Below are 10,249 nucleotides of genomic sequence, written 5' to 3'. Positions count from 1 at the left end.
TCATAAATTCAATACAATAACGACGCGGATGGGATTCGGACCCACGTGTCCAGAGCACAATGGATTAGCCGACCATTTCTGAATCCAAACAGTGGAAATAAAGTCACTTTTACACCATGCCCTGCCCGTGCACCCAGACTGACAATGTTGAATGTGCAGAGTCAACTTCTGTCAGCGAAGGAATTTCAGGATTTCCGTTCGATTCGGACAGTTGCTTTGAGAAACGGTGGGGGACAAAACAGTTCCGTCGCATGTCAGACCAAATGTAAAAACGACCGCGGCAGGATTCGAACCTACAATCGTCTGATAACATCGCGATTAATACCGAAGTCAGACGCCTTATCCATTAGGCCACGCGGCCGCTGCTATAATGTTTCACCAAAGGGTCTTAAACCCGGTGCAGGGGTGGTTCAGACTCTGCTTGTATCTTCCTCTGACTTTCCCTTTGTTGATGTTGTTCATTTATTGTTTTCTCTCTTTTCGCAAATTTCCTTACTGTTTCCGACTAATCAGGAAACTGAGAACTGAACTCCCGCTGGGTCTCCGAGAAACCTACAATCAGAATAAACAATGTTCAAATCTTTGATCAAAATGTTGAGCCTCCAAAGCGAATCTCTTTCGGACTCAGTCTGCAAAATAGAGAGAGGGGAAATAAAATAAAGGACAAATCTGGAAACAACAAATGTACACGGAGAACAACACCGAGCGGAGAATGTCAACATAATTTACTATCCAAGTCCGACGGGCCGAGTGGCCTCATCCTGTCCTTCAAAATACGAACAACCCCCAATTCTGCTGGGTGAGATTATTATTTTCTGATTTTCTTTTTTTGGTAAATATAAACGTGGACGGGGTCCCGCACCACGGGGTTAACGGGTCAGATCCAGACCTGGCGTTCAGTGTTAATGTTAATATTGAGCACGGTATTCGATCCGTGTAATAATCAAATCGCGGGTTTCTTGCTATATATTCTACACATCCCCTTGCTGTGTGTTTAATCAGGGCAGGGAATGTTTTGGTGGTTTAGTGATATTCATTTTGCAGGAAATTAGTAAACTCGCCTTGAAACATGAGTTTTCCAGTTTCTATATCGCTAAATGGAGTTGAGGTGCAGATCAGCGATGAGCTGCTGTGACTCCGCCGCGCCGGTTTAACCGAAATTAGTCGTTTCAGTGAAATGAAGTGAACCGTCTCAATCCGGTTTATTTCTTTATTTATAACATTGTTCATTTTGAGTGACAGATTGATCGAAAATTCGTTGAGAGTTCAGTTGTCAGTTTTCTGATCAGTTTGAATCTGAAGAAGATAAAAAGTAAGGAAAGAAAATCATTACAAAGGTCAAAACTCGAATTGATACAATCACATTGTCTTCACCTTTAACGGCAATTAGTTCTCCCTGCTACCCCGCTCAATATTCATCTCTCCACCAGCGTCATTACAATACATTATCTGATCATTGTCACATCGCTCTTCTTGGGATCTTGCTGTGCGCAAATTATTTGCCACGTTTCCTACATGTCAGCAGTGACGACATTACCAAAAGTGCTTCATTGTCTGTAAAGCGCTTTGGGACGTCCTGGGGTGTGAAGGGCCCAATCAAAAAACATTCTTTCTTTCGGTGGCCCCATGTGCCAGGTCCCATATCAGAATCCTGTCGACCAGCGTACGCGGGAAACGATGGGCGGTAATTTGAGCAGGAGGTCCAGTTATGATCCAGTGTTTTCACTGCTGTGAACCGGGTTCAATTCCGCGTTAAAAAAAAAACTTCTTACAAAACAGCTGAGAAGCCAATAATATTAAAGAAAACTAATCAAAGTCTAAAAACAATTATTAAAGCCGTGCGCAGAGTGTGAATTTCAAAGATTCGATGATACCAAGGGTGGAACTCCCGATTCGTGTATAGTTTTCATTTAAAATGTTTATATATTTATTTGAATTGATTTCATACCGAAACCGTAAACAGTCTATTCCGATCCTTGTTTAGCCGAATCAGTATTTACAATCTTATTACACGAGCTGAATAATCTGATCCAAAACCAGTCATAAAAATACACCAGACGACTTCAAATGTACACCCTGTGATGAGGACAATATTACAGTCGAAGGACACATTGAAACGGTGAACGTCTCAGACTTCAAATCTAACCGCTAAGTCAATTAATTTTCTGTTTACGGCCCTGGGTGGGCTTAGAATCACAAACTTTTCAGTTAATAGCCGAACGAGTTGATTGATTGCGCCACAAATACGTTGAAATATTTGCGACGCGAAACCATGAATTGACCGAGAAAATGAAGCGACCGCAGTAACAGTGGTCTGCAATGATTCACCATCTTTTTGAAAATACCAAAATCAACTGACATTTCTTTTGCTCTGCCTTTCGTTTCGTGACTTTGCATTACGTTGTTTCTGTGCAAATGGAATAACATTTTAGATTTGAAGTTTTGCGTTTGTCCGACATTGATCCCGAGGATCTGGCGTGGCCGGTGAAGAAGTCCATGATTGAACCCCAATGACCAACACTGACCCCTATCTACACTCAATATCAGTGGTCAGCGGCTCATCCCCCAATGACCAACACTGACTCCTCTCGACACTGAATATCAGTGGTCAACGGCTGATCACGCAATGATCAACACTGACTCCTCTCTATACTGAATATCAGTGGTCAACGGCTGATCTCCCAATGACCAACACTGACCACTCTCTAAACTGAATATCAGTGGTCAGCGGCTGATCTCCCAATGACCAAAACTGACCCCTCTCGAAACTCAATATCAGTGGTCAGCGGCTGATCTCCCAATGACCAATACTGACCCCTCTCGACACTGAATATCAGTTGTCAGTGGCTGATGTCCCAATGACCAAGACTGACCCATCTACACTGAATATCAGTGGTTAGCGGCTGGTTTCGAAATGAACAACACTGACCTTTCTGCACTGAATATCAGTGGTCAGCGGCTGATCCGCCAATGACCAACACTGACCACTCTCTATTTTGAATATCATTGGTCAGCGGCTGATCCCCCAATGACCAACACCGACCCCTCTCCACACTGAATATCAGTGGTTAGCGGCTGGTTTCGAAATGAACAACACTGACCCCTCTCTACACTGAATATCAGTGGTTAGCGGCTGATCTCCCAATGATCAACACTGACCCCATTCTACACTGAATATCAGTGGTCAGCGGCTGATCTCACAATGACCAAGACTGACCCCTCTCTACACTGAATATCAGTGGTCAGCGGCTGATCTCCCAATGACCAACACTGACCGCTCTCGACACTGAATAACATTGGTCGGCGGCTGATCTCCCAATGACCAAGACTGACCCCTCTCTACACTGAATATCAGTGGTCAGCGGCTGATCTCCCAATGACCAACACTGGCCCCTCTCTGCTCTGAATGTCAGTGGTCAGCGGCTGATCCCTGCAGTTTAACCTCTGAACCCGTGTCATGGGATTAGAAAGCATTTGTGGATTTGAATTAATGGCTCAGAGGAGCATTGACAACTCCCGATGGTTTTATATAAACTACCTACTGTTCCCTTCAATGATGCTGTCTGTCCCAGGAATAAGAATTGGGGGAAACTCACAAACCTGCGTTTCTTATCAAGTTTGTTTAATTTGAGTCTTTCTCCTGACTCGACAGCCCGGAAACAATTTAGACAACGTGCCCCAAAGATGGGTGATTCTTACATTCACACTGACACTTTGATAAGTTTCACAAAAGTAAGTTTGATTTATTTTTGCCTGTTCAAATCATAATTAAGATATAATTCATTTTCTATGAACCGATTGGGAGCGTGCTCTAACTTTATATAAATACCCTGCCTATCTGTTTGGCTTTTTAATATATTGCGTTTTCATCAGGAGGGACTGTTAGAAATGGGCGGGTGTAAAACAGTTGCGACCCATTAAGAACGCGTTTTCACCCAGTTTGTGAACTGACCGTGACAGAATCAATCTTGCAAATTTCTGATAACTTCATGATTCACACCGGAGTCATAAGCTTTATCCATTAGACTGCATGACCACTGACCTATCCGTTCAGAAACTGATTTTAAATCTGCAGCCGAGGTGATTAAAGACTCTGGTTTTATCTGTCCCTTGCTTTCACTCTGTTGATATCGTTCATTTACTTTGTCTTTCTTTCATAAAATTGGAGCTTCAGCTTTTGCGTTATCAGAAAACTGGCAACTAAATCAACGCTTTGTCTCTCATTAAGCTACAATTAAAATAAACAATGTTCAAATCTTGATCTAAATGTTTAGTCCTCAAACCGTACCTCTTTCACCCACTGAGTTCGTAAAATAGAGAGAAAGGAATTAAAATTAAATACAAATTGATCGAATAAAACTCTACACTTAGAACAACAGAGTGGAGAGAATTTACTGTCCAAGCTCAACAGGCCGATTAGCCGATTCCTGTCCTGTAAAATACGAACGTTCTATAATTCTGATTTTCATTTTTTGGTAAATATAAACGCGGAGTGGGTCCCGTCACCTCGGGCTAATGGGTTCGATCCAGATCAGGCGCTCAGTGTTAACATCCGTATTCTCGCTGTTTAATAACAAAATCGCGGGGTTCTTGCTATATGCTCGATACATATCCTGTGATGTGTGTTTCATTTCGACAGGAAATGTGTCGCGGGTTTAGTAATATTCAATTTGCAGGAAATTAATTAAAGAGGAAAGAAATGTTTTGGCAAAATTGAGAGGAACTGAATATGAGGGAACCGTTTAACAAGGGATGAAAATTAATTGGGAGGTAGGAGACAGAGTGGGGATACATTTTTTTAAATCTGATTGGCGGGAAGTGACAAGTTGTGTTCCCCAGGGATCTCTTCTGGGGACTCAACTGTTCACAATATTTATTAATGACTTGGATGAAAGAATAGAGGAGCATAGAAAGTACAGAGATGACGTAAAAAAGGAAATAAGGAAAGCAAAGACAGGCCATGACAAAATATTTGCTAGTAAGATTAAAGTAAACCCTAAATGCTTTATCAGGGCATTAAGAACAAGAGGACAGTTAAGGAAAAGATGGGACCTATTAGGGATGATAAGGGTAACTTGTGTGCAGAAGCAGAGGATGTGGGTAGGAATACAGAGAAAAAATGAATATTATGTCTCCGTATTCACAAAGGAAAGGGATGGTCCAGACGTAGTAGTTAAAGAGGAGAGGTGTGAAATATTGGATAAGATAAACATAACGAGAGAGGAAGTGCGAGAGGGACTGGAATGCTTGAAAGTTGATAAGTCACCAGGGCCGGATGGATAGTTTCCTCGGCAATTGAAGGAAGCCAGGGAGGAAGTAGCGGATGCTCTGCGGATTATTTTCCAATCCTCACGAGATACAGGGGAGGTACCGGAGGACTGGAAGTCTATAAACATAGTACCATTGTTTCGAAAGGGTACGAGGGAAAGGCCGAAAAATTATAGGCCAGTCAGTCTACCTCGGTGGTGGGCAAACTATTAGAATCAATACTGAGAGATAGGATAAACTCTCATTTGGAAAGGCATGGTTTAATCAGGGATGGTCAGCATGGATTTGTTCAGGGAACGTCACGCCTTACAAATCTGATTGAATTCTTTGAGGAAGTGAGAATGAGGTTTGATGAGGGAATTGCAGTGGATGTTGTCTACATGGATTTTAGTAAGGCATTTGACAAGGTCCCACATGGCAGACTGGTCAGAAAGTTAAACTCCATGGGAAAGAGTGGAATGAGGCGAATTGGATCCAAAATTGGCTCAACAACAGGAAACAAAGGGTAAAAGTCGATGGATGTCTTTGCGAACGGAAATCCGTTTCCAGTGGCGTACCACAGGGCTCAGTGTTGGGTCCCTTGCTGTTTGCGGTGTATATTAATGATTTGGACTTGAATGTCGGGGGCATGACTGGCAAATTTGCAGACGACACAAAAATTGGCCGTGTATTTGATAGTGAAGAGGATAGCTGTGGACTCCAAGAAGATATCAATGGGTTGGTGGAGTCGGCGGAAAAGTGGCAAATGGAGGTCAACCCGGAGAAGTGTGAGGTAATGCACTGAGAGAGGGCAAACAGTAAAATGGAATACGCAGTGAAAGGGAATATATTGATTGGGGCAGACGAAGTGAACGACCTTGGAGTGCATGTGCACAGGTGCCCGAAGGTGGCAGTCCATGTAGATAAGGTTGAGACGAAGGTATACGAAATGCTCTCCGTTATTATCCGAGGTATGCAATGCAAAAGCAGGGATGTAATGATGGAACTGTACAAAACGCTGGTAAGGCCACAGCTGGGGTATTGTGCACAGTTCTGGTTACCATATTACAGGAATGACATAATTCTCTGGACAGAGTGCAGAGAAGATTTACAAGAATGTTGCCACGGAAAGAAAATTGCAGCTACGAGGAGAGATTGGATAGGCTGGGGTTGTTTTCCTTGGAGCAGAGGAGGCTGAGGGTTGACTTGATTGAGGTGTACAAAATTATGTGGGGCCCAGATGGAGTCGACAGGAAGCATTTGTTTCTCCTAGCGGAGAGTACAAGAACGAGAGAACATAGATTAAGCTGATTGGCGGAAGGATTAGAGGGGACATGAGGAAAATCTTTTTTACCCAGAGGATGGTGGGCGTATGGAATTCGCTGCCCGAATTGGTGGTAGAGGCAGGGACTCTCACCTCTTTTTAAAAAATACCTGGACCTACACCTAAAGTGCTGTAAGCTGTAGGGCTACGGACCGGGTGCTGGAAGGTACGATTAGAATGGTTACCTAGTTGTTCTTCGAGCCGGCGTGGACACGATGGGCCGAATGGCACCCATCTGTGCTGTTTCTTTTTTATGGTTCTATGGTTCTATGGAAAGAAGAAAGTATTGGATATCGATATTTTCAGATGAGGATAAGTGATGAGGGACAGTAAGGAGTGTAGACGGGAGCAGTAAATTGCAAAGGGACATAGACAGATTAAGTGAGTGGGCAAAATTATGACAAATGGAGTTCAAGTGGGCAAGTGTGAGGTCACACACTTTGGACACAAGAAATATAAATCAGACTACTTTCTAAATGGGGAGAAGCTCAGGACTATAGAGGAGCAAAGATATTTAGGAGTCCAAATTCACAAATCATTAAAAGTCGGTGGACAGGTAAAAACAGCAATCAAAAAGCCTGATTGAATGTTAATATTGACCTTTATCTCAAGGGGGTTCGAGTACAAAAGTGATGATTCAGTTGTACTATGCCTTGGTCAGACCCCATCTCGAGTTTTGCGTTCTGCTTTGGAGACCGAACCTCGGAAGGATACATTGGCATTGGGGTGTGTTCAGCGCAGATTCGGCAGAATGATACAAAGGTTAAACGGGTCAAATTATGAGAAGAAATTACATAAACTAGGCTTATTTTCCATGGAATATAGAATGTTTAGGGATGATTTGATTGAGGTTTTTGGAGTTTGAAATGAATTGATAGGGTAGATAGAGATAAACTTTTTTTCGCTGTTGGGGGATTCTAGGACAAAGTGACATTACATTTAAATCAGAGCCAGGCAGTTCAGGAGAGAAGTTAGGAAACACTTTGTCTTCGAACAAAGGCTGGTAGAACTGTGGAACTCTCTCCCATAAGAAGTAGTAGGTGCGAGCTCAATTAATAATTTTAAATCTGAGCTCGATAGATTTTTGCTGACCAAGGTTAATAAGCGATATGGAGCCAAGGCGGGTGCATGCAACAAATTATACAGATCAGCCATGATCTCATTGAATTGCGGAACAGGCTCGAGGGGCTGAATGGCCTTCTCCGCTTCCACATTCCTATGTTTGATCGGAATAATCTGTTTAAAATTACCGCATGAAATCAATTCAAAAAATAAATAATAAAAATGCACATCTTTGGAAAACTGTGTAAGAATTGTGAGTTCAATTCTCAGTAACATTGAATCATAGGAAACCACCAGACACTGCAAAAACTTTTATTTATTCAAAATTTAATTGGTTACCTTAAAATTGATTCGGTTCTCAAAAAAGATAATCTTCCATGTGGGAATCGAGCCCGGGGCGCGGGCGCAGAATTCTAAGCATTATACCACCACGGACCGCAACAGATGGTGGGTTAAGATTTTCCTGAATCAGCAAGCGACTGGGCTCCAACCTGCAATCGTGGCCATGGCGCCACCAAAAGGAAGACTTGCATAAAGTAGCGCCATTGACCTCCGCAGGACGTCCCAAAGCACCTTTCAGTCAATTAAGTGCTTTTTGAAGTTTAGTCAATGTTGAAATGTGGGAATTGCGACAGCCAATATGCGTACAGCACGATCCAAAAAAAGCAGCGAGGTGATAATGACCAGATAATCCGTTTTAGTGATTTTGGTGTAGACAAGGTGATTGTTTTAATTCGAGTTTTGGTATCATTTTGTCGCTTTCCTTATTTTTTCCCTTCATCAGCTTCCAAGTTATCGGAAAGTTGACAACTGAAATCTCAATTAGTTTCAATCTGTCACTCGAAATAAACACTGGTAGAAATGAAGGGATAAAGTGGATTCAGAAGGCTCACTTCACTTCATTAACCGTATAAATCGGGTCAAACCAGTGCCTTAGGTTCCCATTCGATTTAGAATTCAGCTCTTTAACCTCGTTGCTAAAATACTTCAGGTTTAAGGATTATAGCCATGAACCAGAAGAGCTCCTGTGGTGCTTGTCCGTATTTAATCTCAACCCTGAATGATTAGCTCCAAACTAGAATCAGTTTGTCATCTGGAGAGAAGTTTCAGCAGCTACCGAGCGGGAAGCAGATGCTGAGGCAGAAAATGCAGCTTACCCCGGGAGGCGGGTTCAACCTCCTCACCGAAAGATTCGCTCCCTCCTGTCTATCTCACTGGGGAAAACTGAACCACATGGAACAGCTGAATTTTTATACCAGCATTGATTCATATTTTGTCACGGAAATGTAAAGGAGCAGTGGGAACATTTCCCTCACAAAGGTGCAACTTTAGAATTGAACACGTGGATGGGAATCACTCGAACTAATTTGGCAGGGAGAGGAGCACCTGGATGAAGAGAGGAAATCTAAGGTGTGCAGAGGACTGGGAGAGACGAACAACATTAGAATTAATAGTAGTTCAAAGGTAGGAGGGGTCAGATGGGGGTGGCGGGGTGCGGGGGGTGGGGGGGGGTGCAGAAAACGAGTGAATGCACATAAATGTGGTAAATAAGGTTGATGAACTGCAGGCACAAGGAGCCACGTGGGATTGTAATCTAGTGCCTGTAACGGAGACCTGACTCAAAAAAGGGGAGGAATGAACATTTAATATTCCTGGCTAAAATGTATTCAAGAAAGATACGGAAGGAAAGAAAAGGAGCAGGGGGTGGCAGTATTGAAAAAAATATATATCATTATAGCACTGGCAACGGATGATGTATTTAAGGGTTCAAAAATAGAATCTATTCGGTTCGAATTAAGGAACAAGAGAGGAGCTATTACGCTGTTAAGTGGATATTAGAGCCCACCAAATAGTGGGAAGGAGACAGAGGAGCAAATTTAAAGGCAGATTGTAGAAACGTTCAAGAACTTTAGAGTCGTGATAATGTGCAGACTTCAATTAGTCTAATATAACCAAACAGTGTAAAGGAAAAGAGGGTGAGGAGTTCCTGAAAGGTGTACAAGGGAACTTCAATTATCAGTAGGTTTCCAGCCCAAAGAGGAAGAAAACAGGGGTGGATTATCACATTCATTATATCACTGTGTATTGGTTATCATTTTCAATTCAACAGTTAAATGTAATATTATTACTTTGTGTATTACTTACCATATCCAATTTAACAATAACTTGATTTCCCTTCTATTGATTATCATTTCCAATTTAACAATAACTAGAATTGCTGTCTATTGATTATCATATCCAACTTATCAATAACTTGAATCGCCGTCTATTGATTACCATATCCAATTTAATAATAACGTGATTCCACTTCTTTGATTATCATATCCAATTTAACATTAACTTGATTCCCCCGTTTTCATATCGAACTTTACGATTAACTGTAACTGCCTCTCTCTGTGTATTTGTTATCATATCCTTATTAGCAGTGAACTGTAAATGCATTCCGCTTTGAATTGTTCATCATATCCAATTTAACAATTAACTATACTTTATTGGCTATGCATTATTTATTTTTGCCTAATTATCGATTAACTGGTTGATGAAGTGTTCTTATTCATAAAGTACTGCTGAACTCAATTAAATTCATAATCTTTGAAAACCAGTTGTCTCAGAGGA

At 41.9% G+C, this 10,249-nt stretch overlaps 1 non-coding gene across 1 annotated transcript; it reads right to left on the bottom strand.

Annotated features, from left to right (window-relative positions):
* Positions 1-272: 272 nt before the first annotated feature.
* On the bottom strand, positions 273-361 carry trnar-ucg (transfer RNA arginine (anticodon UCG)). The gene is given in 2 exon segments: positions 273-308; positions 325-361. It is a non-coding gene; the product is annotated as a tRNA-Arg (tRNA).
* Between the last annotated feature and the right edge of the window lie 9,888 nt (positions 362-10,249).

The sequence above is a fragment of the Heptranchias perlo genome, unplaced genomic scaffold, assembly GCF_035084215.1.
Source record: "Heptranchias perlo isolate sHepPer1 unplaced genomic scaffold, sHepPer1.hap1 HAP1_SCAFFOLD_44, whole genome shotgun sequence".
Taxonomy (NCBI): Eukaryota; Metazoa; Chordata; class Chondrichthyes; order Hexanchiformes; family Hexanchidae; genus Heptranchias; species Heptranchias perlo.
This window is presented reverse-complemented; position numbering and strand designations above follow the sequence as displayed.